This window comes from Petaurus breviceps, unplaced genomic scaffold (genome assembly GCF_028583685.1).
Source record: "Petaurus breviceps papuanus isolate PSGF00001 unplaced genomic scaffold, PetGlider_PUasm1.0 64, whole genome shotgun sequence".
Classification (NCBI taxonomy): domain Eukaryota; kingdom Metazoa; phylum Chordata; class Mammalia; order Diprotodontia; family Petauridae; genus Petaurus; species Petaurus breviceps.
The window spans coordinates 9063902-9091653 of NW_027186428.1; the positions used below are offsets into that span (position 1 = coordinate 9063902).

The window sequence follows — 27752 nt, forward strand, 5'->3', positions numbered from 1 at the left end:
TAGATTCAATCAGAAATAATTTAACTTCTGAATCTATAGGCAATTGACACAAACTAGAATGACCAAAATGTAACCAAATCAAAATTACTGTCATAAATATGTTGGTATGTTTGAGGACTTTCTTTTTATTGATAGTTTCCAATAAGCCCAGTGTCTACCTAGTTCAAAAACTATGGACATTTTAATCACTATTTTCACAATTCCAAATTGCTTTCCAAAATGGTTTTGCCTTTTTACAACTCTGCCAAATTGTATTAATGTGCCTATCTTTATACAACCCCTCTCTTGTCATTTTTTTTTATCATTTTTGCCAATTTGCAGAGTGTAGGGTGAAACCTTAGGGTTATTTTGATCCACATTTTTCTTATAATTAGTTTTTTGAAGTGTTCTTTCATGTGTCTGACTACTTTGTGGTTGTCTTGAGAATTATTTGTTCATATCTTTCAACCATTTATCTAATGGATAGCATATGCAGTGGCCACACCCCGGTAAACCATTTCTGCAGATGGGCTAAACTAGAGCAAGGGTAACCAAGGGGTCTTAAACCCGTTGGTGAGTTGCGGGTGCTCCAAGCATGTGAAGACTGATGGAATGGGTAGATGAGAACAATTTGTTCCTAAGGTCTTCTTATCACCAACACTGTTTTCTGTTTACCTAAAGGCAATAAAACTTCATGTATTCACCCTCTCAGCAAACATTAGCATTTAATAGACTATGTGATTATAAAAAGAAGAGACAGACAGGATGTGAGAGTAATGAAGGCAATGTGTAGTGCAGTGCTGAGCTGCTGGATTTATCCTCTCCAAGCTAAATATTCACATTCAACAAAAGTGGTGTCCACAAGGCAAAATGACTACCAGAAGAATTAATGGCAACAAATTGGAGCTTTTCTCTGAGTGGGAACAGTTTGTTGCTAACTTGAAGGAAAAGTTGAGCCAACACACAGTTGGCAACAGTGCAACAGAAAAGGAGTGGGTAGCTTTCAGAGATTTGGTGTATAGCACTACATTTGCACAACTGGACCAGAAAACTTGCAAACACCAAGACTGGTTTGATGAAAATGATGGGGAAATCAGAAGCTGCTAAAATGAGAACTCCATAGGGTTTACCAGCAGGATAGTTCATCTGTCTCTAAGAAGACAGAATTTCATGTCATCAAAAGTAAAGTACAAGCAAAGCTTAGAGAGGTGGAGAATTCTTGACTCAGCAAGAAGGTGGATGAAATTCAGTTTCATGCTCATAGTAACAACCCAAAGCACTTTTATGATGCTCTGAAGGCTATTCATGAACCAAAGACACATGGTGCATCTCAACTACTCAGTGCTGATGGAGCCACACAGATTAGTGATAGGGATATGATCCTAGATAGATGGGCTGAACACTTCCATAGTGTTCTCAACAGACTGTCATCAATCAATGCTGAGGCCATTGACTGCTTATCTCAGGTTGATGCAGGAGTTCTGACTTCTCTGTATTCCTCCAGCTCCATGCCTTGATAATTTTTGTCCCCCAAAAAGGATTCTATGGTCTGTTTGTGCTTCCTCTGCTTGCTCATATTGCCAGCCAATTCCTTGATTTTTGAGCTCTCTGCCAGTAGAACTCTGCTTCCAGAATGGAGAGAGCTTTGTCGCAAATTGGTGGGGTTTTCGCAACTGCCGGAGCTATGAGGAGGGCACCGTCTCTACAGCCCCCACATGCTCTATCACTTGGCCACACACCCCAGGACCACCACCCAAGACTATGATCCAGATCCAAGCAGGTTAAAGCAAGAGAGATTGCCCTCTGAATGGTTGCTTGGTCCCCCTGCAATCTGCAAGCCAGGAGCTCCTGAGGCAGCCACAGGTGGTTGCACAGCTGTTGCGCCTCCACGCTTCTTGCCCCAGCAGCAGGGGCAGGACTGTGCTCTTCTGTGTTCTTCCTCCTCTTCCTCCCCCACCCCCCACACTCGCTCCAGCAGTTCCACACTGACCTTTTACTTTGTTTTTGGTGTTTATGGTTTGAGAGGTCTAGAAACCACCACAGCTGCTGGTGATTCACTCTCCTGAAGTCTGCTCTGGCCTCTGCTAGTGGGGCTGCCCTGTGGCAAGAACCACATGGCTCACATAGGACTGTGCTCAGCTCCCAGCTCAGTGTGATAGACGCTTCCTGTCGGCCTGATGGGCTGTCTTCAGCGGGAGATTTGTTTCTGTCTGTCACTTTGTGGGTTCTGTAGCTTTAACATTAGTTTAGAGTCATTTTTTTTTTACAGGTATTGTAAGTGGTTGGAACTGGAGCCCATGAAAAGTTTGTGCTTCTACTCCTGTTTACCTCAGGTTGAAGTCAATCCCTCCCTAGCTGAAGTTCCAACCAAAGAAGAGGTTTTGAATTCCATTAGACTCCTTTAATGTGGCAAAGCACCTGGTACTGATTCTATTCCAGCTGAGATTTACTAGGTAGGGGGTCCATTGCTCATACAAAAGCTGACTGAAATTTTCCAGGTTATATGGCAAGAGGAGGTTATCCCCCAGGAGTTCAAGGGTGCCTCCATTGTCCATCTTTATAAAGGTAAAGGAAATAGATTGTCCTGTGACAATCACAGGAGGGGCTGGTGTATGTGTATGTGTGTTTCTCTCTTAGTCATTGCTGACAAGATTCTTGCCAGAGGCCTCCTTAATAGGTTGATCCTTCACCTGGAAGATGGTCATCTACCTCAGAGCCAGTGTGACTTCAGAAAAGACTGAGGAACAATTGATATGGTGTTTGCTGCCTAACAACTCCAGGAAAAATGCCAGGAGCAGAAGAGATCTGTACACAGTGTTTGTAGATCTGATCAAGGCCTTTGATACTATTAGTCATGAGGACTTAGAAAAATTATGTCAAAATTTGGCTGCCCAGAGTCCATCAACATTATATGTAAATTTCATGACAGTATGCTTGCCTGGGTTCTGGATAATGGGCAATGCTCTTGTGCTCTCCCGGTCACCAATGGAGTGAAATAAGACTGTTTTCTTGTTCCCATGCTTTTTAGCATGTTTTCAATCATGTCATCAAAGGCTTTCAATGAGGATGAACATATCATCAAGGTCAGATACCACACTGATGGTAAACTCTTCAACTTGAAAAGGCTACAAATCAAGGACAAAGTGGAGGGAGTGTTGGTGCATGATTTTCTGTTTGCAGATGATTGTGCACTCAATCCAGCCTCTGGAGCTAAAATGGAACAAAGTATGGATCAGTCCTCTGCTGCTTGTTCTAATTTTGATCTAATCCCACCAAGAAAACACAGGCACTCCATGAGCCAACACCACACCATCCATACATGGAACCATCAGTTACAGCAAATGAAGAAATTTTGAATGCTGTGGATAAGTTCACTTACCTTAGTAGTGTACTTTCTAGGAATGTGCACATTGGTAATGAGGTTGCCACATGTAATGCCAGAGCTAGCTCAGCATTTGGGAGGCTCTGAAGGAAAGTATATGAGAGAAGAGGTATTATACTGACTACCAAAGTGAAGGTTGTTTGTTGTACTGACCTTATTGTTGTATGCCTGTGAAACCTGGACAGTCTACCATTGTCATGCCAGGAAACTGAGTTGCTTCCATTTGAATTGATTTGGAAGATTCTGAAGATCACCTGGCAGTACATGGTACCAGACACTGAGGTCCTTACTTGAACTAAACTGCTAAGCATTCAAACTCTGCTTCAGAGAGTACAATGCTGATGGACTGGCCATGTTGTTAGAATGCAAAATGTACACTTGCCAAAAAGACTATTTTATGGAGAACTCACACAGGGCAAGCATTCACATGGTGGTCAACCAAAGTGATACAGGGACACTTTCAAGGTCTCTCTTAAGAACTTTGGAATTAATTGTGTATGACATGGGAGACACTGGCACAGGACCACATAGTATGACGTGCCCACATCAGAGAAGGTGCTGTGCTCTATGAGCAAAGCAGAATTGAGAGAGTTCAAAGGAAACACAGGATGTGCACATTTGTAGTAGCCACTCCAAGTTCACACAGACTATTTGTGCCCAACCTGCAGTAGAACATTCCAAGGTTGCATTGATCTGATCAACCACATCTGATGTCATTTTGGTCTTCTTTGAAAACGAAGGACAACAACCAACCAACCTAATGGGTAATGGTTCTTAGTCATATGTGTGTGTATGTGTATATGTATGTATACATATATATTATGTATCTTGAAGACATGCCCTTATTAGAAAGATGTGACACAAAGACTTGTTTTTACCCATTCAACCCACTCCCCTTATCCTAGATGCATTAATGTCTGTACAGAAACTTTCCAGTTTCAAGTAATCAAAACTATCTGCTTTATCTTTTGTAATTGCCTGTATCTTTTGTTTGGTTAAGAATACATCTTTTATCCATAGGTGTGAGAAGTATATGAGATGTTTCTCTTTGAATTTTTTAGTAGTATGATCTTTAATATTAAAATAATATATCTGGGGGGTGGAGCCAAGATGGCAGCATAGAAGCAGGAAAACTCCATGAGCTCCCCCCATAACCACCTCAAATACCTATGAAATATGACTCTAAATACATTTTGGAGCTACAGAACCAACAAAGTGACAGAGAGAAACAAATCTCCCACTGAAGGCAGCCCGGAAGGCCAGCAGGAAGGGTTCATCACATTGTGCTGGGAGCCAAGCCCAGCCCCATTTGAGTCTGGGGTTTTAGCCCCAGGGTGGCCCCAAGCAACAGTGGCTGGAGCAGACTTCAGGAGAGTGAATCACCAGCAGCTGTGGTGGTTTCCAGAAATATCAACCCACAAATGCCAAAGACAAAGTAAAAGGTCAGTGTAGAACTCTGTTGGAACTAGGAGGAACAGAGCGTGGTCCAGCCTCTGCCCCTGGAGCGAGAAGCAGCAGAGGCACAGCAGCCATGCAGCTGCCTCCACATGGCTATTTCAGAGCTCCCAGCCTGCAGATCTTAGGAGGAGCCAAGCAATTATTCAAAGGGTAATCACTATTGCTTTAACCTGCTTGGATCTGGATTGCGGTCTAGGGTGGTGGTCCTGAGGTATGTGACCAGTGACCCAGAGCATGTGGGGGCTGTAGAGATGGCACCCTCCTAATAGCTCTGGCAGCTGCAAAACCCCCAACAATATGGGACAAAGCCCTCCTCTCTGGAAGCAGAGTTCTACTGCGGCAAAGAGCTCAAAAGTCAAGTAATTGAGTGGCAACATGAGCAAGCAAAGGAAGCAAAGCAAGCACAGCAATCCAATGTTAGATTCCTTTTTTGGGGACAAAAAGAATCAAAGTATGGAATGAGAGGAAGACAAAGAAGTCAGAACTCCTGAACCAAAAGCTTCCAAGAAAAATATGAATTGGTTACAGGCCATGGATGAGCTCAAGAAGGATTTTGAAAATCAAGTAAGAGAAGTGGAGGAAAAATTGGGAAGAGAAATGAGAATGATGCAAGAAAATCATGAAAAGAGAGTCAACAACCTGACTGAAGAAAATAATATCTTAAAAAAAATAGACTAACTCAAATGGGAAAAGAGACCCAAAAAGCCAAAGAAGAGAAGAATGCCTTAAAAAGCTGAATTTGCCAGATGGAAAAAGAATTTCAAAAGCTCACTGAAGAGAATCATTCCTTCAGAATTAGATTGGAGCAAATGGAAGCTAATGACTTTATGAGAAATCAAGATACTATAAGACAGATCCAAACAAATGAAAAAATAGAAGGGAATGTGAAATATCTCACTGGAAAAATCACTGACCTGGAAAATAGATCCAGGAGAGATAATTTAAAAACATTGGACTACCTGAAAGCCATGATAAAAAAGAGAACCTAGAAATCATCCTTCAAGAAATTCTCAAGCAAAATTGCCCTGATGTTTTAGAACCAGAGCGCAAAATAGAAATTGAAAGAATTCACTGATAATCTCTTGAAAAAGATCCCAAAAAGAAAACTCTTAGGAATATTATAGCCAGGTTCCAGAGTTCCCTGATCAAGAGAAAATATTACAAGCAGCCAAAAAGAAACAATTTGAATATTGTAGAAACACAATCAGGATAACACAATATCTAGCAGCTTCTACATTAAGGGATTGAAGGGCTTGGAATTTGATATTCTGGAGATCAAAGCTAAGATTAAAACCAAGAATCATCTACCCAGAAAAACTGAGTATAATGTTTCAGGGGAAAATATGGTCATTAAATGAAATAAGGGACTTTCAAGTATTCTTGATGAAAAAACCAGAGTTGAATAGAAAATTTGATATTCAAATACAAGAAGCAAGAGAAGCATGAGAAGGTAAACAGGGAAAAGAAATCATAAGGAACTTATCAAAGTTGAACTATTTACATGTCTACATAGAAAAACAATAATTCTAACTTATGAAACTTTTCTCAGTATGAGGATAGTTGAAGGGAATATAAATGTATACATGTGTGTGTATACATGCATATATGTGTATATGTGTGTATGAATACATATGTGAGTATGTGTATATATATATGTACAGGTGTACATAGACAGAGGGCACAGGATCAATTGAATAGGAAGGGATGATATTTAAAGGTGAAATTGAGAGGTGAGAGAGGAATATAATGGGAGGAGATGGGGAAAGACAGAATGGGGTAAATTATCTCATATAGAAGAAGCAAGGGATAACTTTTACAATGGAGGGGTGTAGCGGCAAGCACCCCAAGCGTCCTCAGGGTTTGCCGCCAGTACAGGTTCTTGGATCTGCTTTGATAAAGGAAAGCAACTCAAAATGGGTTAACAAGCTTACTTTAATCAGTCAGACATATATCGTTTACCTTGTTCAGGGGAAAAAGGTCAGCACCCCGAACTTCAAAGCATATAGGCAGAATCATCAAGACAGAAACAGATCAAGTAGACAGCTTTCCAAACTCTCCAACCATTACATCCAAACCTAGTCAACATCTGGGTTTCCACATTCTGGGGTTTTCAAAGCCGGGGGACTCTCAACAACGGCTTCCCAGAATTAAGATCAAATCACAGAACACTTCTCAAAGTGAGTCCCAAAAAAGAAAGCTACACATCAGGGCTTATATAGCCTTCTCCTGGCTCAGAGAATGTAACAACCTTATTGATTCACTGGCCAATCAAGAAGTATCTACTGAAAAACAAGCCTCCCTCCCCAGGCTTCAGGTGCACTTTAGCCTAGGGGCAGGGAAGATCTTCCAAATTTGCATTCCCATTACAAGGGAAAGAACAGGAAGGCAAAAGGGAATGGGTCAACCTTACTCTCATTGAATTTGGCTTAAGGAGGGAATGACATTCACACTAAATTGGGTATCTTGCCCTACAGGAGAGTAGGGGGGAAGGGGATGAGAGGGGCATGATGGAGAGAAGGGAAGGTTGGGGGGAGGGTAGTTAGAAGCACACACTTTTGAAAAGGGACAGGGTCAAAGTAGGGAATAGAACAAGTTGGGGGCAGGATAGGATGGAGGGAAATATAGTCAGTCTTTCACAATATATCCACTATGAAAATGTTTTGGGTAACTACACATGTACAACCTATATTGAATTACTAATCTTCCCAGTAAGTGTGGGTGAAGAGGGAAGAAGGGAAAGAATCTAGAATTCAAAGTTTTAAAATCAAATGTTTTAAAAAAATATTTTATTTATTTATTTTTGCTTTTTGGAAGTTAATTGGAGTTAATTTACTTGACTGAGGTCACACGACTAGTTTTTGTGTTAAGTGTCTGAGGCCAGATTTGAACTCAGGTACTCCTGACTCCATGGCCAGTTCTCTATTCACTGTGCCATGTAGCCGTCCCTATTATTATTATTTTTTAAATGTGCAACTGGGAAATAAGATATACAGGCACTGGTGTATGGAAATCCATCTTGCCCTACCAGAAAGTTGGAGGGTGGATGGGGGAGGGTAGGGAGAGAGAGAGAGAGAGAGAGAGAGACAGAGAGAGAGAGAGAGAGAGAGAGAGAGAGAGAGAGAGAGAGAGAGACAGAGACAGAGACAGAGAGAGAGAGACAGAGAGAGAGAGAGACAGAGAGAGAGAGAGAGAGAGAGATTGGGGGAGGGGGTATACAGTGGGATTACTGTTTTGGGTTGGTAGGTAGGGGAAAGACGGGGAGAAAATTTGTAACTCAAAATCTTGTGGAAATGAATGATGTAAACTAAAAATAAACATAAATTTTAATTTCAAAATATATATCTATTTAGAATATATTGTAGAATGTGTTATAAAGCATATCGATAAGCCTAATTTCTGCTGGACTGCCTTTTAGTTTTCCCAGCAGTTTTAAAAAAAATTAAATAGGTAATGTTTTCCTAGATAATCTATGTTTTCCACTTTATCAAGCACTGGGTTCTTGAGTTCTGTTGTTTCTGAATCTCCCTTGTCTATTCTGTTCCATTAATCTACTCTTTTCTTTAACCAATATCTGATGACTGCTCAAACTATAGTTTGAGGTCTGAAAGGTCTTCCTTATTTCATCTTTTCCCTTGATATTTTAGATCTTTTGTTTTTCCAAATGAATTTTGTTATTTTAACAAGTTCCATAAAGTATCCCCTTGGTAATTTGATTGGTGTAGCATTTAAAGTATAAATTAATTTTGTTAGCATTGTTATTTTATTGTATTTTACACAACTTAGGCATGATAACTGAACATTTCTCTAGGTATTTAGAGTGTTCGTTATTTTTTCAAGGAGTGCTTTATAATTGAATCCACATAAGTTTTTGTGATTTTTGGGAGGTTGACCCTTAGATATTTTATTTTGTAGTTATTTGGGAGGAGATTTCTCTTTCTATTGTTACTTCTTGTGTTTTGTTATTATTATATAGAAATGTTTATTTTTTAGGATTTATTTTGTAGACTATAACTTCATTGAAGCTATTAATTATCTTAGTAGCTTTGTTGATTTTGGGGTTTTCCATGCAAACCAATATTATCATCGGCAAAAAAGGATAGTTTTATAACCTCTTTACCTTCCTTCTTGCTATTGTTCCCATTTCCAGAACTATATGAATAATAGTAGAGAGCAAGGCAGGCTTGCTTTTTGCATGTATTTATTGGAAAAGGGTGTGATGTATTCCCTTTGGATGATAGTTGCTTTTGCTTTTAGTTATATGTTTTAAATAATATTTTGGAAGTCTTTCTATGCCTATAGTTTGTAGTAAATTAATCAACACAATCATATTAAAAACCAAAACATCTAAAACTCTATGATATCTGACCCTCACTGCCTGAAGGCCCGGTATGTTACATTTCACTCCTCCCCTAGGGCTTTTCATACCATTTATGGGACTTGGAGGGGCATAAACTCTCTGGTCACCATTGATGGTGTTCTCCCAAATGATGGAGGTTCTCTGCACTCTAATTATATTTAATCACATAGATTAGCTTTTACAGAGGAAAATTTGTTTCATGGGAATATAGATATTAGAATTAATATACAGTCAATTCTGCTATAATGCTTGTTTTGACATGAATTTGTTCCAACATAATTGATATATTAGGGAACATTTTGAACATAATTCAAATTTGGAGTTTGCTTATACATAATTTCATATATAAGAAACACTAAGAAAACACAGAACATCGCTCCACTTCACAATAGCTCACAAATCCTTGACATCCTCTTCCACAAGCAAACTTCAGATATTTTTCAAAGTAAAGTGCCATGTTTATTTTGTGTTCTGGCTCTGTGGGCTGAGAAGGTCTAGTCTACCTCTACTTTTCCCCCCACTTTCAACCATGAGTAAGACTTCCTCTAACCATTCCCCAAGTTGTGGGTGTCCACTGAGACTCTACACTCCAGGCTGGAGTCAGACTGCAGGCCAAGCAGAAGCCCAAGGCTAAGGATGTAGCTACTATTAAAGCATTTATGTATTTCTTACCCACTTAACATGCATAAAAACATATTACTATTTTATTAGACTCCTATCTTTTTTAAATGTGTCATTGATGATGTTTTTAAGGTGGTGCCCCTAAACCCATTTTTCCAAAAAGCTTCGTGGTTTTTATTATGCAATTTTGCATAGTATGGTGCTTTTGGGGAAAGTATATATCACATTATAGCCTAACTGACTGTAGGAACATTACCCACTATCCCCATCCCCAACACCTGGGGGGCATAATTTCTACCCCCATCTTCCACCACCTACGCACGTATCATACTCTTGAGAAGAGGAGAGAGTTAGGTTCACAGATTAGCTCAGTTATCATATAACACAGCTCCACTAAGCTCCAAATCCAAAGCCCTTCTTGGACTTGAGACCTGGGCAGTCTGACTTCCCAGGGCTTTCTTTTATTTTTTTGGCCTTTTGGAGGGCAATTGGGGTTAAGTAACTTGCCCAAGGTTACACGGCTAGTTTTTTTTGTGTGGGTGTTAAGTGTCTGAGGCTGGAACCGAACTTGGGTCCTCCTGACTCCGGGGCTGGCTCTTTTACTCACTCTACCACCTAGCCGCCCCTTCTCAGGGCTTTCTTACTGGGGCTGGCAGCAATATCTAAAGTTGCCATGACTTGAGCTTCCAGGTCCAGTGGAAGCTCTGCTGCCTGTGTTTATAACAAAAGGAGAAAACAAACAGAACAAAACCCCTAGCTCATTTCTTGGAGCCATGGAATAAAAGGGAAGATAAGAGGAAGGTAACCTCCCTCCCCTCATCAAATCAGCTCATGGCACCCATGACAAAACCGAGTATTTACTTCCTCTGGATACTGAAGGAAAGGGAGCTTGAGTTTTAAAGATACAGCCTTTTCTGGTAACACAGTCAATGTAAAGAGGCTATTCCTACCTGTGTGGTAGAGGAATGCAGAATGTTTTCTCCCAAAAGCAGAGGGCCTCTATTTTATGTATGGGTCAGAAGCCACTCACCCAAAATGACTCAGAGACTTCTCAAGGTAGAAGCAAAAACTTTATTACCATCTTTCTCGAGAAAGGGTGTCCCCAAATCCAACAAAAAAGTCAGAAGGGAAGAGGGCACTACAGAAGGCAAAAGCAAGATTATAAAGCCTTAACTTGGGAATTCCACACCTTCTCCACTGTCTCACCTTACCATAGGTTGGTAAGGGAAGCTCACAATCTTCTTATTAATGCCAACCAATCGACACAAAGTCCTCTCCGTTCATTACCCTAATTATTACTAATGAGGCTCTAATTTTGTTAGATAACATACATAATACAGGAGGTTCACTACGCAAGTGCAGTAACAACCTCAGAATATTGAACCCCCTTCAGTCCAACCTAGATGTGTCCTTATCTGGGCCTGAGTGTCCCAAGGCCACTGTCTACTTTCTGATTGGTCAAATACACCTGCTGCTGCCAGCTTGTTTTATTCTACATTATTTCATTTTTAGTATTATCTAGGAGTTCTCTGGGAACCCAACTTCTTCCCAAAGACTACTGCCTCAACTCTTCCCAAGGCTACTGTCTGGTACTTTTTATCAGTAGTCTTGTTTCAGCAATTCTTGCAGTTCTATAGAAACTTAACCCTTTGCTATTTCTCACACTACCATTCCTTTCTCCAAACTAAAAACACCTCTAATTTGGTCTCAATAGCTAACCCAATCAATTGTATTAATACTTAATAGCTCTTACATTACCTTGAAATACACAATGACCTACATATATATATATGGGGAAATGATACTGAATTTAGTTACAAAGTTTAAGGAAGTAATAAGAATGTAAATAGGATGTTCAGAATGGGGAAACTTCACTGCAAGTTATCCCTCACAATTCCTACCTGTGTGGTAGAGGAATGCAGAATGTTTTCTCCCAGAAGGAGAGGGCCTATATTTTAGATGATCTAGAGATGTTCAAAGCTAAGCAGTGACAAATACTATTACAAAGGCATTGAAAAGTGTTTCCTTCTACTAGTTAGCATGAGTAAAGGTAAATCAGCTATCTGCTTGCACCAAACATTGTGTGACAGTCTTCTGGGAGAAGAAAGGAAGTTACTTAAAGGTCAATTATGATTGTATTCAAGGCAGGAAGGTAGAGGCAGCATGGAAGCCTTTGTTGGCAGTGAAAAGCAAACTGAGGGAGCTGAGAACCTCCAAATACACTCTGACTGGAGATTCAGATGCTAAATGAATGCTCTAATTGTAAAAGAAACATTTTCTTTTTTTTTTTGGCAGGGCAATTGGAGTTAAGTGACTTGCCCAAGGTCACATGACTAGTTTTTGTGTCAAGTATCTGAGGCTAGATTTGAACTCAGGTCCTCCTGACTCCAGGGCTGGTGATCTATTCACTGTGTCACCTAGCCACCCCAAAAGAAACATTTTCTATGCCTTCTCCATGAATCTTGGAGGAGAGTGATCTTTGGGATGGAGGGACCCTTTATCCCCAGATTAAGAGTTTCGAGCATTTTCCTATTCTTTGACTAATTGTTTATTCTTGATTATGTTTTTTTTTCCTTTTTTGGAGGGCAATTGGGGTTAAGTAAGTTGCCCAAGGTTACACAGCTAGGTTTTTTTGTGTGTGTGTTAAGTGTCTGTGGCTGGAACTGAACTCAGGTCCTCCTGACTCCGGGGCCGGCTCTTTTCTCACTGTGCCACCTAGCCACCCTGATTATGTTTTTTTTTACTTGAAAAATGTATATATACCTCTTTTCTGGTCTGCTAGATGTAAGAAAATTGAGTTTATGTGACCTTTGATTTTCCCAACTAAACTGGAGAAGCAGATAGTGTAAGGAACATGGTGATGTACAGGTTACAGAGCACAGATTTCCTAAGAGGGTCTGGCCATCAAAATCTGGAAGGTCTTCGGGAAAGCTGACTCCTCTTCTTTGTTTCCAACCCTAAAAATGATGGTCCTGAAAAAGGCAGTGGTAAGTGTGATTCAGGTTATTGTCTTCTATCCAGATGAAGGAAGGAACTTGGTGAAAGAAAAGGGGAAAAGCACAAGGAGTGGAAGCTTCAGGGGGAAAAATGGCAAAGGAGAAAGCTGTTGGAGCATAATCACTGGACTAGATAGTATTAAGAATAGATATAGTATAGGAAGAGAATGACAGAAGAGAAACCCAGAAACTCAAGAGAGGCAAGATTCAAGAAGCAATGATGATAAGCTGGAGGATATCTAGAGGAGGGCAACCAAGGATGAAAGAATTTAAATCTATAAGATTGTCTTAAGCACAGCTGTCAATTAATATGTACCATAGTAACAGGCCCTAAGGTAGGTGCTAGGAATATTGAGACAAAAGTAAAAAAAATTTCTAGTCCTAGAAGCTTACATTCTAATGAATGATACAAAATGCACATACAGATATTATATATGAAACAATCTTCCTTGAGACACTTATTATAACAAATACATGCCTAGTTTTTTTTTTTTTTTGCTTTTTGGAGAGCAATTGGGGTTAAGTGACTTGCCCAAGGTCACACAGCTAGTTTTTTTGGTGTTAAGTATCTGAGGCCAGATTTGAACTCAGGTCCTCCTGACTCCAGGGCCAATGCTCTATTCACTGTGCCACCTAGCTGCCCCACAAATACATGCTTGTTAATGATCCATGCCAACCAAGGATCAGTTGAAAGAACTGGAAATGTTTAGCCTAAAAGGCTCAGGAGAATGGTTATTGTTGTCTTCAGTATTTCAAAGGCTATCATGTTGAGTTGAAGAGATTACATTTTTTTTTTTTTGGTCCCAGAGGGTAGAGATAGGTGTAATGAATGGAACTTATAAAGAAGTGAATTTAGTTTTGATGTAAGAAAAAACATTAACAATTAGAGGTATCCCAAAATGGAATAATTAAGCTGTTTCATGAATGGGGCTTTCCCCTTCACTGTATGTCTTTAAGCAAAGGCAGAATGAGCATTTGTTTGGCATGTCGAAGAGTAGATTCTTTTTAAAGACTGATATGGAGCCCCTAGGTCCCTTCTAATTCTAAAATTCCATTATTCTATAATTCTTTGAAAAGTTTAGAGTAGTTTTTAGGAGTTACAAGTGTCATTTTCTCATGTAGGAATGTAAACAGTTCAACTTTATTGAATCTCCTATGGTTTCTCTTTCCTGTTTACCTCTTTCTGCTTCTCTTAAGTCTTATATTAGAAAGTCAGATTTTCTATCAGGCTCTGGTCTTTTCATCAGGAATGCTTGAAAGTCCTCTATTTCACTGAATATTAATTTTTCCCCTTGAAAGAATGTACTCAGTTTTGCTGGGTAGGTGGTTCTTGGTTGTAATCCTAGATCTTTCTCCCTCTGGAGTATGGTATTTCAAGCCCTCTAATCTTTTAATGTAAAAACTGCTACATCTTATGTTATCTTGACTGTTATCCATAATATTTGAAATATTTTTTTGGGGCAGTTTGCAATATCTTCTCCTTGAACTGGTAGCTGTGGAATTTAGCTATAATATACCTGTGAGTTTTTATTTTAGGATCTCTTTGGGGGAGGTGATTGGTGGATTCTTTCAAATTCTCTCTTATCCTGTGGATCTAGGATATCAGGGCAGTTTTCCTTCATAATTTCGTGAAAGATGATGTCTATGCTCTTTTTTCTGATCACAGCTTTCATGTAGTCCAATAATTCCTTTTTTTGTAATTCTTTTTTATTTTAAATACAAAATTAGAAAAGAAAAACAATATTGCCATGTATGCAGCAGAATATGGGAGGATTCAATATAAAGAAAAAAATTACATTTCAAGAAAACCTGCATAATAAATACTATACATTGTAGGTTTTCTTTTGTTCTCTGCTGTGTACTTTTTAACTTTATTTTTTCTTATGCCTCCCCCTCCCTTATTTAGCACCAATGCAATATTTACAACACTTATGATCATGAAAGACTGTGACTATAAATATCACATGACATTTGATGGCAAAAATATACCAAATTCTCCATATAGAGGACAGAATTGAAGCATTTATTTAGACACCAGAAAAACAAATCCCAAAACCAGTAAGCTGATTCTATCATAGTACTAAAGATATTAAGAAGCCATAATAACACTAAGAGCCACACTATCCTTTAGCCTTCCCGAAAACCAATACAAGATCAATATTTACTCACAAACCTCTCTCTCTCTCCTTGACTGAGCACCTCTTTCTCCCATGTCTCTTTGGCTCTGGCTCCCAGCTTCTTGTGGGCTCTGCTTCCCTTCAGCAAACTCCTCCCACCACAGGCTCCATGTGACTATATTTAGCCTATTAGGGGGGCAGAGTTTATCTTCACAGCAGGGAAGCTCCCTGTGGGCTCTGCTGCACCCTTCAGCAAATTCCCTCCATCACAGGCTCCATGTGATTACATTCAGCCTATTAGGGGGAAGAGTTTATTTTCAAAGCAGAGGAGGTCTTCAAACTCTCCCCTAGGTCTATTAAAGGGCAGGGAAGATCTTCAAATTCCCATTCCCATTACACCTTCTTCACTCTCCACCCCAGACTACAATTAAGCACACATACATACATACATACATATATATATATATATATAGATAGATAGATAGATAGATAGATAGATAGATAGATAGATACACACACATATATCCATACATATATATTTAAGACTGTACTAGACTTATTTCTACTTGTCATCTGTTTCTCTGGAGATGGATAGTAGCTTCCTTCATAGGTCCAAGTCTCTCCATGTTTTTCAAAATCAACCAAATCATCATGGAGGTAAATGATTTAGATAAAATTGTCATTTAAAAAATTATGTTGGTTTTATCTACTGACAAGTGTTTTATATTTATGTGTATATAGTTCCTGTTTCTGTTTTGGCAGGTATACTCTCAAACATTTTTATACGGTCTAGCTATTTTTAAATTTTTTTTTTTATTTTTTTGCTTTTTGGAGGGCAATTGGGGCTAAGTGACTTGCCCAAAGTCACATGGCTAGTAAGTGTGTCAAGTGTCTGAGGCTGGATTTGAACTCAGATCCTCTTGACCCCAGGGTCCACGCTCTATTCATTGTGCCACCTAGCGGCCTCAAGTCTAGTTATTTTAAATGGTCTAAAACAATATTAAATAATATTGCTGACTGTGTAATTTCCCTATTTTCCTTTTGATTAAGTGTATTTTAGCTTTAACTTTGTCTGAGATAATGATTATTACACCTGTTTTTTTCACATAATAAATTCTGCTCCTGGCCTTTATTTTATCTTTATGTGTGTTTCTCATTTTTATAGTATTTCCTGAAAGCAACATATTTTTGATCTGCTATCAGTTTCCATTTTATGGGTAAATTCATCCCATTCACATTCTAAGGTATAATTACTTGTTGTATATTTTCATTTCCCCCTATTTTTGCTCTCTATCCTTCTCACCCTGTTCCAATCCCCTCCTCACTCCTCCACTTTACTTCTATCCACTACCTTGCCCTCCTATTCCTTAACCTACCGACCCCTCCAAGAGTCCTTCCTTTATCCTCTCCCCCTATCCTATCCTCTTGCCCTCTAATTTCTTTCTGAATTTAGAAGAGTTTTGTTTCCTTCTAGATATATAAGTTGTTCCCTCTTTAACCCATTTCTGATAAGAATACATTTCCAGCACTACCTGCCCTCCCCCCTACTAGTTTCTTCTGTATCAATTTTTCCTTTTATGCCTCATTTGTATAAGTACTCATTTTTATCTCTCCCTACAAAGTTTTATTTTTTTAGAATCACCCCATCATATTCCAGCTCAGCTCAAGACTTTCTTTCAAACTACCCAAATAATGGTGATAAAGGTCATAAAAGTATTGATAATATTTTAACATATAGGAAGCAAACAATTTGACCTTATTGAGTCTCTTATAATTGGTCTTTAATGTTTACCTTATATTTCTCCTGAATGTCACATGTCAAATTTTCCTTTAAGTTCTGCTGTTTTTGTCACAAATACCTGAAAGTCTTTCAGTTCATTAAATATCCATTTTTCCCCCATTCAGGATCATGCTTAACTTTGCTGGGTAAGTTTCCCTTGGTGGCAACCCAGCTCTTTTGCTCAATGAAATATAGTATTCCAAGATCTATGGTCCTTCAAAGTAGTAGCTGCTAGGTCTTATGCAATCCTTATTGTAGCTCCGTGATATTAAAATTGTTTTTTTCTTGTTGTTTGCAATATTTTGTCCTTAACCTGGGAGTTTTAAAACATGGCTATTGTAGTAACCCCCCATTTTGTTCTGTGAAGGAATCATCTGAGCTGGAATGAGCAGGTAGAGGGAGGGGTGCGCTGTCAGAGGAAGGGTTTGGGGTTTGGAGGGGGGGTAGCCTGAACCAGGGCTCCTTCTAGAATGGGAACCTCCTGGCTCAGTTTCCCCATTGTCTTCCTTTGAAAAGGAAAGTTTTTCACATGGCTATTCCTGAGTCTGGCTATAAGGTGAAATTAAAGTGACTCTTATCTGAATTCAAACAGAGCTAAGCATGTTTTATCCTATCATATCTAGTATGACCCTGCTTTTTCCTTTAATGACAAATTTTTCTAATAAGAGCAAGTGGTCAGTAAAAGATAGCAAAAATACAATGCAGGTATATAAAATTCTGTTGTTCTCAATCTGAATGCGTAGTCTTTCCATATCCCAAACAACTGGGTAAATTACTTCATGGTCTTATCATCTGCCTACCTGCATAGTCAAGTGAAAGGTTAAATCCCTGGAATAAAACATTTTTTTCTGAATGATATGGGAACAATTAGACAACAGGAAAAGAAGTTTGTGAAACAAAGCTACAAACACAAGTTAATCATTATTCCATATACTAAGGCTGGGATACATCTGAGCTACTAAAGTATGTGTTAGATCTGAGCTATTCAGCCTAAAATTATATTCTTTTCTACAGCCTAAATAGTTTAGTAAAAAAGTACTTGGGCTAGTCAACTGCCTGTTACTAGATATATCTGTCTTTCTCCTTATATCTTGAACCCTGCATATTGAACTTCACCGTTAAACTTGTGTGTCTCAGATTACAGGCCAATTCACCTACAGTTGGCAGTAAACAGTGGATACCAGTCTATACTCACCTGTCACCCCCTGAATGTGATCTATGTTTGGTTTCAGTCAACTTCCTCCTCAGGATCCCCTGGGACAGGGACAGCTCTACTCCCCTTTTCAGCCTGAAGACACTATGGAAGCTGAAACCTCTATCCCTTCTCCCAAATGAATTTGGGTCCCAACTTTTTGAGGGGGGAATGATGGAATCCTAATGAAACTGCTCCCAACCCCAATATTAAAATCTTCCCTCTCTTCCTCCCCTGTATGATCCTTTTCCCAGCACCTCCTTCCGCCCAACCCGTTCACACTTGGATGATTCCTTCGCTAAACAAAAAAAGAAGTGGGGAAGGAAGAGTCAAGATGGTGGAGTAGAAGCAGGACCTCCTCGCTGCTCTGGCTTCCACCTTCCCCTATCCATGTAAGACAGAGACTCTAAACAAACTTTGGAGCTGCAGAACCCACAAAATGACACAGAGAAGCTAACCTCCTGCTGAGGACAGCCCGGCAGGCTGGCAGGAAGTGGCCAGTGCAGTGCTCTGGGAGCCAAGCCCAGCCCCACACCAAGGCTTTAGCCCCAGGACAGGCCTGACCAGCCACTAGCTGGAGGGACTCCAGATCAGCACCAGCTGTGGCCATTTCCTGAATTATTAACACATAGCTGCAAAGGACATAGTGAGAGGTCAGTGCAGTCTGGAATTTGGGACCAGTAAGTGGGAATGTGTAGCCACTGAGATGCTGGCACAGCCATCCAGCGCTGCCACGTGGCAGCTTCAGCTCCTGGCCTGCAGAGTGCAGGGGGACCAAGCACCAGTCTGAGGGGTAATCGCTCTTGTGGTAACCTGCTTAGATCTGGATTGCAGTCTAGGGTGGAGATCCTGGGGTGTGTGTCCAGCTTGCCAGAGCATGTGGAGACCTCAGAGAGGGCACCCATCCAATATCTCTGGCAGCTGAGAAAACCCCAGCGTTTGGGACGAAAGCTCCCCTGTCTGGTGGCAGAGTCCTACTGTGGCAAAAATCCAAAGGGTCAAATGACTGAGGGGAGACATGACCAGGCAAAGGAAACAAAGCAGACAGAAAATTCCAACATTATACTCCTATTTTGGGGAGAAAAAGGAACAAAGCATGGAACAGGAGGAAAACAGTGAAGTCAGAACTCCTGCACCAAAAGCTTCAAAGGAAAATACAAGCTAGTTACAGGCCATAGAGGACCTTAAGAAGCAGATAAGAGAAGTGGAGGAAAAACTGGGAAGAGAAATGAGAACGATGCAAGAAAATTAAAAATTAGAGTCAACAGCCTGACTGAGGAAAATAACACCTTAAAAAACAGACTAACTCAAATGGCGAAAGAGGCTCAAAAAGGCAATGAGGAGAAGAATGCCTTAAAAAGCCGAATTTGCCAGATGGAAAAAGAATCTCAAAAGCTCACTGAGGAGAATCATTGCTTCAGAATTAGATTGGAGCAAATGGAAGCTAATGAATCAAGATGCTGTTAAACAGATCCAAACAAATGAAAGAATAGAAGGCAATGTGAAATATCTCATGGGAAAAACCACTGACCTGGAAAATAGATCCAGGAGAGATCATTTAAAAATTATTGGACTACCTGAAAGCCATGATCAAAGTAAGAACCTAGAAATCATCCTCCAGGAAGTTCTCAAAGAAAACTGCCCTGATGTTTTAGAACCAGAGGGCAAAATAGAGGTTGAAAGAATCCACTGATCACCTCCTGAAAAAGATCCCCAAAACAAAACTCCTAGGAATATTATAGCCAGGTTCCAGAATTCCCAGATTAAGGAGAGAATATTACAAGCAGCCAGGAAGAAACAATTTCAATACTGTGGAAACACAATCAGGATAACCCAGGATCTGGCAGCTTCTACACTGAGGGATCGAAGGGCTTGGAATATGATATTCTGGAGGTCAAAGGAACTGGGATTAAAACCAAGAGTTGCCTACCCAGCAAAACTGAGTATCATGTTTCAGGGGAAAATATGGTCATGTGGAATAGAGGACTTTCAAGCATTCTTGCTGAAAAAACCAGAGTTGAATAGAAAATTTGACATTCAGATACAAGAAGCAAGAGAAGCATGAGAAAGTAAACAGGGAAAAGAAATCATAAGGAACTTATCAAAGTTGAACTATTAACATTCCTACATGGAAAAACAATAATTGCAACTTATGAAACTTTTCTCAGTAGTTGAAGGGAGTAGAAATATATATGTGTCTATATATGAGCATATGAATACATATGTGAATGTGTGTATATATGTGTACGATTATACATAGAGGTCAGAAGACCAATTTGATAGGAAGGGATGATACTTAAAAGGTGAATTTAAGAGGTTAGAGGAATATAATGAGTAGAGATGGGGAGAGACAGAATGGGGTAAACTATTTCATATAGAAGAGGCAAGGGAAAATGATTACAATGGAGGGGAAGAATAGGAAGGCAAAAGGGAATGGGTCAACCTTATTCCCATTGAATTTGGCTTGAGGAGGGAATGAAATACCCATTAAATAGGGTATCTCACCCTCCAGGAGAGTAGGGGGGGGAAGGGGATTAGTGGAGGGATGATGGAAGGGAGGGCAGGCTGGGTGGGGAGGGAGGTTGGAAGCATCCACTTTTGAAAAGGGATGGGATCAAAGTGGAGAGTAGAACAAGTGGGAGGTGAGATAGGAGGAAGGGAAATATAGTCAGGCTTTTACAATATATCTACTATCTTATTGTTTTGCATTAGCCACACATTTACAACCTATACTGAACTGCTTATCTTCCCAGTAAGGGTGGATGACAAGGGAGGAAGGGAATGAATCTGGAATTCAGTTTTAAAATCAAATATTCAAATATATATGTATATATATTATTAATACTATTTTACATGTAATTGGGAAATAAGATATACAGGCACTGGGGCATAGAGATCCACTGGAAAAGTCAAAAGGGGTATGGGGGAAAATATGAGAGAAAGCAGATTGGAGGAGGGGATATCCTGTGGGACTGCTATTTTGGGACAGTGGGTAGGGGAAAAATGGGGAGAAAATTTGTAGCTAACAATCTGGAGGAAATGAATGATGTAAATCAGAAGTTCATAAAGCATTTGAAAAATTAAGAAGTGGGGAGGGAGTAGGTCAAACATCTCCATCAAATCACTCATTTGGGAGCCAGAAAAATGAGCTTACTCCTGAGAGACAGGTACTTCATTCCCCAATATTCTGTTAAGTACTGTCACAAGGTGCTAGTGGTAGTAAAGAAAATTCTGAACGAACTCCTTCCCTGGTTTGGCCTTCCGATTGGATTGGGCTCTCATAATGGGCCAGCTTTTGTGCCTGCCAACCGCAGAACTCAGGCTAAGTGGGGTGGACCAACTGGACCCTGAAGGAGTTCTTGGCCAAATTAGTCCTAGAAACAAAGGAAAACTGGGTCATGCTTCTTCCCCTTGCCCTACTCAGGTGTACCCTCAACCGAATTGGGCTTACCGCCTTTGAAATTATGTATGAGTGACCTCTACCCATCCTCCCAGTGATTAGAGAAGAATTTTGAGCTGAGGTTACTAATTCTTCTTTAATTAAGTTCCTACAGGGATTGCAAGAGACACAAGGGAGGGTCCTGAAATTGACTCAAGATGCCTTGCCTGTACCTACATCAGATTGTGTATCCTTGCTACACCCACTGAGTCAAAGTGAACCCTATCCCTGCCTCATTCCACCACTCTTGAGTGAAATTAGCTGCCCCTGAAGAATGGAAGGTGGACCCAGGACCAGATTTTCTTAAGTGAAGATTTTCCCTTGTTTTCTCATAATGTTATTGTGTCCTTACTCCATGTCAAACCCCCATGCTCCTAAGGGCAAAAATACCTGGATTATTAGAAAGGAGGACCAAGTACTCTGGACATTCCAGGCAGAAGAGGGCTCATGGATGAGTCTGCCCTCTACCTTGGTTTTTCTACTGGTGTATTTACTTTCTACTCTGCATCAGTGGCCTAAGGGAAGGTCTGGGGGGGAACCTCGATATTGCGAGATCAAAACACTTCCCAATCTGACCATAGCCCGAACTGTTGGTTTTGCGTGAATGCTCAGCCCCCGCTCCCCATTATGTTTGTCTAATCCTTCCCTAGTAAGTCTCCCAGGCATCCAGTTTTACTGCTTATTGGCCTGGCCCCCACTATAGGTCAAGCTTCTCCTTGTAAGTGAACCTAGGTATCAGCCCCTGCATGAGTCGATTTCTGCCCACTATGACAATGTCTCCATCACCCCACTATCAGGCACCAATTGTGAGTTAAAGGTTCGGCTGTGAGTCAAGGGTTTAACTCTTGACAAAAAGAAGTGGGGATTGTAGTAACCCCCCATTTTGTGAACATTCACTATCTCTTCCTATCATAGGAGAGCTGCCTGGGAAACCTGCCCAAACCCAACAAAGCCTGCCTAGGCAGTAAACACCTGCCAAGTAAACCTGCCCAAACCTGCCACCTGAAGCCCATATCCCCCCCCCCCCCTTTCTGTTCAGTACTCAAAATAGATTTGGGAACTTTCCAATTGGGCAACAAACGGACCACTGGGCAACAATCATTAAGCAACGCTATGCTTTGGCTTCTGTATTTTCCCTGCTTGCTCCCCTTGGTAACATTTATGTTGTGGCTTTTGTCTATATGTATAGATGTATATACTCAGGGCTGCCTGATTTGGGTACATGACCCTTGGCAGTCCCTGGATAAATTATACTCCACAATTAAAACTTCATTTAAAATGATTAATGGTCTCACTCACTGTCATTTCACATTACAACACTATGATATTCCTGTAAGTTTTCCTCCTTGGATCTCTTTCAGGTGGTTATTGGAGGATTTTTTTCTATTTCTACTTTGCCTTTTTGTTCTAGAACAGAGGTTCCCAAACTTATTTGGCCTACTGTTCCCTTTAAAAGAAAATTGTTCAGCACCTTGGAAATCTACTTTCTTTAACCCTTTAACTGTTTTTTTAAAATTTGCATCATTTCAAAAACATAATATATATTTTAAAATAATGTATTTTAAATCTAATAATTTATTGTACGTTTGTGTTTTTTTCACCTGCATTAAAATTTTAGTGATGCAATATTGCATATTGTATTGTAACCATATAGTATCATATTGTAAATAAGTTATTACACACACATATTCCTGCTGATGCATGCTGGACTTCCCAATAATGTCCAACACACTTGCCTGTCAGCAGTTGCTTGTCAAGACCTGTCAGTGAACTTGACCACTGATTGATTTTAACTTGCATTTTGTGTGTTTATTTGGAAAATAATGAATCACTATGACTTTAGCTCTGTTACACAGCAGATGAAACATGTATAAACATTTTTTCAAAATTTTCTTCTCTTCTCTTTTTTCCTTATGCTTCCACTGCCCCCTTATTTTTATTCAATGCCCCTCAATTGCACCCAAAACTACTACTGCTCCCTGGATTGTTTCAGTGTCCCACAGGGGGCAGTATTGCCCATTTTGGGAATCTACGTTAGACTAGAATTTCAGGGCAATTTTCCTTGATAATTTCTTGTAATATTTCATCAAGATTTTTTTAAATTGTAATTTTCAAATATAGTCTGAGTATTCTTATATCATTTCTCCTTGATCAGTTCTCTAGATTAGCTGTTTTTTTGATGAGATGTTTCACACTCTCTCTTCTATTTTTTTCATTATTTTGATTTTATTTTATTATTTCTTGGTGTCTTAGAATGTCAGTAACTTCCTTTTACCCAGTTCTAGTTTTCAAGATATTATTTTCTTCTTTGAGTTTCTGATATCCTGTTTCAAATTTGTTGACTTTCATAACTTTCTTGGATTGCTCATATTTTTTTCTAATCTTTCCTCAATCTCTTTTATTTGATTTTTAAAATCCTTTTAAAGTTCTTCCAAGAACTCCTTTTGTGCTTGGGACTATTTGATGTTTCTCATTGAAAAAGGAGCGACTTTTAAGATCCATTATCTTTCTCTGAATATGAACCCAAATCTTCTCTATCCCTATAGTAGTCATCTATGACCCAGTTCTTTCTCCTTTGCTTACTCATTATTATTTTTAAAAATTTTGTTTTTAGCATCTACTAGGTTAATCAAGTTCTAGTCCCAAGGTATGGGGAATGATGCCTCAAGCCTTAGGTTCTTCTTACTGTTATTTTCTGAGGTCTGTTCTAAGGCTAAAACTTGGGCTCTCCTCTTCACTCCTAAGCTAGGGTTAGGGCCCCCAGCCATGTTGACCCACAAATGATCTTGCTTTCTGAGATTCCACCTGGCTGCTGCAAACTACAGCTGTCCTCTTTGCCTTGGAACTGAAACCAGGGATTCTGCTCTTCTATAAGTGCCAATAGCCATCAGGTTCCTTGCCCCTCTGCCACTGCATTCATTAGGTGTGTTCTATGTGTGCTGGCTGCTTCTCCCCTGTAGCCTAGATCAGGACTCATCTGGTCAGTATAGCTGTGCTTGGTGTCCCTTGACAGTAGAAGGTCCTTAAATCTTCTCCTACTCTCATCAGACTCCCACAGTGTATGTGAGATGAAAGTTTCTAAGGTTGAGACTGCCTCTCAACCCCAGCTGCTCCCAGGGTTTGTTGTTTGTTGATTCTTCAGAGTCTCAGACTAAACCTCTGCCTCTGGAGGTTGTGTCTTTCCTGGCAGGTCTTCTCAAGTTGTCTTAGGAGAACAATTTCTTTACTCTGAGTTTTGTTTATTTCTGCTGCTGCACTTTCCCTCTGAAGCAATGTTCTATCTTTTTTTTTGTGGAGGAAGTTTGGAGAGCCAATGTTTTCTGTCCTACTGTGCCATCTTCCCAGAATCCTCTCCCTAGTCCAATATTTCTTTTTTTTTTTTTTTTAACGCAATCAGGGTTAAGTAACTTGCTTAAGGTTACACGGCCAGTTATTTCTGGGTGTGGTGCTGGGTATCCGAGCCCAGATTTGATCCCCAGGTCATCCCGACACTGGAGCCAGTGCTCTTACTCACTGAGCCACCTGGCTGCCCCTAACCAATTGGGGTTAAGTAACTTGCTCAAGGTTACACAGCCAGGTGTTTCTGGGTGGGTGCTAAGTGTCTGAGCCCGGGATTCGATCTCCAGGTCATCCCAACACTGGAGCCGGTACCCTTACTTGCTATGCTACCTGGCTGCCCCTAGTCCAATATTTCTTAATTTATCTCTCCTTGATCTATTTTCCAAGTCAGTTTTTTTTCCCCAATGAGATATTTCATATTTTCTTCTCTTTTTCATTCCTTTGATTTGATTTTTACTGTTTCTTGATTTCTCATTAACTCATTAGGTTCCACTTACTCAATTCTAGTTTTTAAGGAATTATTTTCTTTAGTGTACTTTTATACCTCCTTTTCCATTGAACTAGTTCTACTTTTAAGTAGTTCTCTTTTGTGAATTTTTGTATCTCATTTTCCATTTGGCTAATTCTGTTTTTAAAGTTCTTTTCACTGAATTTTTGTAAATCTTTTTCCATGTTGCCAGTTGTGCTCTTCAAGGCATTCTTCTCTTCATTGGATTTTTGTGCCTCTTTTACCTTGGCTTATTCTGTTTTTAAAGGTATTATTTTCTTCAGTATTTTTTAACTAAGCTGTTAACTTTTTTCCATGATTTTCCTAAATCACTCATTTCTCTTCCCATTTTTCCCTCTACCTCTCTTACTTGATTTTTAAAATCCTTTTTGACCTTTTCCATGATCTGAGACCAATTCTTATTTTCCTTTAAGGCTTTGGATGTTTTGACTTTTGACTTGATGAATTTTGACTTTGTTGTTTTTCTGAGTTAGTGTTTTGACCTTCCCCATAATAACTTTCTATAATCAGTATTTTTTTTCTGCTGTTTGTTCATTTTTCTGGTCCATTTCTTGACTTTGAAGTTTGTACTAAATCAGGGCTCTGCTTCTGGAGTGGAGGGATCATTGTCCCAAGCTTCAGCTTTTTTGTTTAGCTGTTTTCAGAGATAATTCTGAAGATCTGTAACTTTTTGGTTCTTCCAAGGTGGTATGACCTATGGAGCAGTGTGTTTACTACTTTCCGGGTCTATGCTCTGGTTTGTGAGTGATCACAAGCACTCCTTTCAGTCCTGGAACTGTGACCAGGGTTCCAGCTCCCCTTGTAGCTTCAAGTTCTGGTGTGCTAGTGCTCCTTCTTGGCTTGAGACTCAAGACTGTGAGTTAGATAAAAGTATGGGCAATGCCATAGAGTTTTGTACCCAGTGCCAGCAAAGGGACCCCTTTAATCTTCTGATCAGTTCTCTGATCTCCCTCCTTATTGTCTGTGGGTTGAGAGGTCCAGAAACCACCACTGCCACCACTGATTCAGTCACCCCCAAAGCCTACCACTACTTTTCTGGGGCACAGTGTGCACTGGACTGTACTCCAGTCTTACCCCAGTGTAACAGAGCTTTCCTGTCAACCTTCTAAGTTGTTATAACCTGTCTTTTTTGTAGGCTCTTCCACTGCAGAATTCATTTTGAGGCATCATTTAAAGTTGTTTGGAGCAGTTCAGAGAGAGCTCTGGTGAGTTCCTGACTTTTCTCCATCTTCTTGGTTCTGCCCCCTTCCTCCCCGCCAGCACATACTCTTTTAAGTTTAATTTGAATTATTAACATTTTCTTCATCATTTTCTTAAGTCTATACAATCAGCAACATAATACATTAAACTCTGATTTGTAGAATTTTTCTGTTTCTTCTGACTACCATCTCCCTCAGTCTGCCCTCCCTTCTATCAGCTCCCTCCCTTTTCTTTCCCCTTTCCTCTCCTACTTCCTATATGCTAAGTTAGATTTCTATACCTAACTGATACATACTAATATATATATATATATATACACACACACACACACACACACACATATAAAACTGATTATGTTATTCCCTCTTTGAGCCAAATCTGATGAGAGTAAGGAGTGAGAGTTCAGGAACTTCTGCTATCTTGTATTAAGATCATGAAATTGGATGAAGATGTAAAGATGATAAATGCCGAAGCCCCTGTGCTTTTGCCAAGGCCACCTGCATATTCACCACGGAGTCAACGTTATCCACCTGGATCCACACAGAAGACAACAAATTCCAGACTCTCCAGAGAAATGACATTGCCATGGTAATTACAAAATTTGAGCAGTTTGACTTTCTCATTGATATTGCTCCAAAATATGAGCTAAAACCCCTAAGTGTCAGGAAGAGGTGAGCCAATCTGTGACTCCTGTGGAGCCCATTTAGTACTACTTCTCATTAACCCAGTAGCCCATGGCGACTGTCCAGGTTCAGGGCCAGCAGAATGAGCAGCAGACCACTACATCCACCATTACCATCCAGTCAGGACAGATCATCATCGCCCAGCCTCAGCAGGGCCAGATGACCCCAGTGACAATGCAGGTAGGAGAAGGTTAGCAAGTGCAGATCATCTATGCCAGAAGCAGCACAGGACAGACAATGCAGGTAATGCAACAGATCATCACCAACACAGGAGAAATTCAGCAAATTCTGATGCAGTTAAATGCTGGCCAGCTCCAGTATATCCACTTAGCACAGCCTGTATCAGGCACCCAGGTTGTCTAGGGCCCCATCCACTCTTGTGGTTACTGCACAGCAGATTGCACAGACAGAAGTCCAGCAAGGACAACAGCAGTTTTGGCAGTTCACAGATAGCCAGCATCTGTACCAGATCCAGCAGGTCACAATGTCAGCAGGCCAGGTCCTTGCACAGCCCATGTTCATCCAGTTAGTTAACCAGGCCTCAGATGGGTAGACCCCTCTGGGGATGGGTGACTGAGCCCAGGTGGGGCCTTGCCCAGCACAGCCAGTCATGGGGCCATACAGACTCCATTTCTACTACTGTGGCCTGGTTTGAGTGTTCTACCACTCCCAGAGCCTCCTGTGGGTAAAGACACTGGTAC

The 27752-nt window shown here is 40.2% G+C and overlaps 1 pseudogene; it reads left to right on the forward strand.

The window, feature by feature from the left end:
• Positions 1-849: 849 nt before the first annotated feature.
• Positions 850-27604, forward strand: LOC138173699 (nuclear transcription factor Y subunit gamma pseudogene; annotated as a pseudogene).
• The last annotated feature ends 148 nt before the right edge of the window (positions 27605-27752 follow it).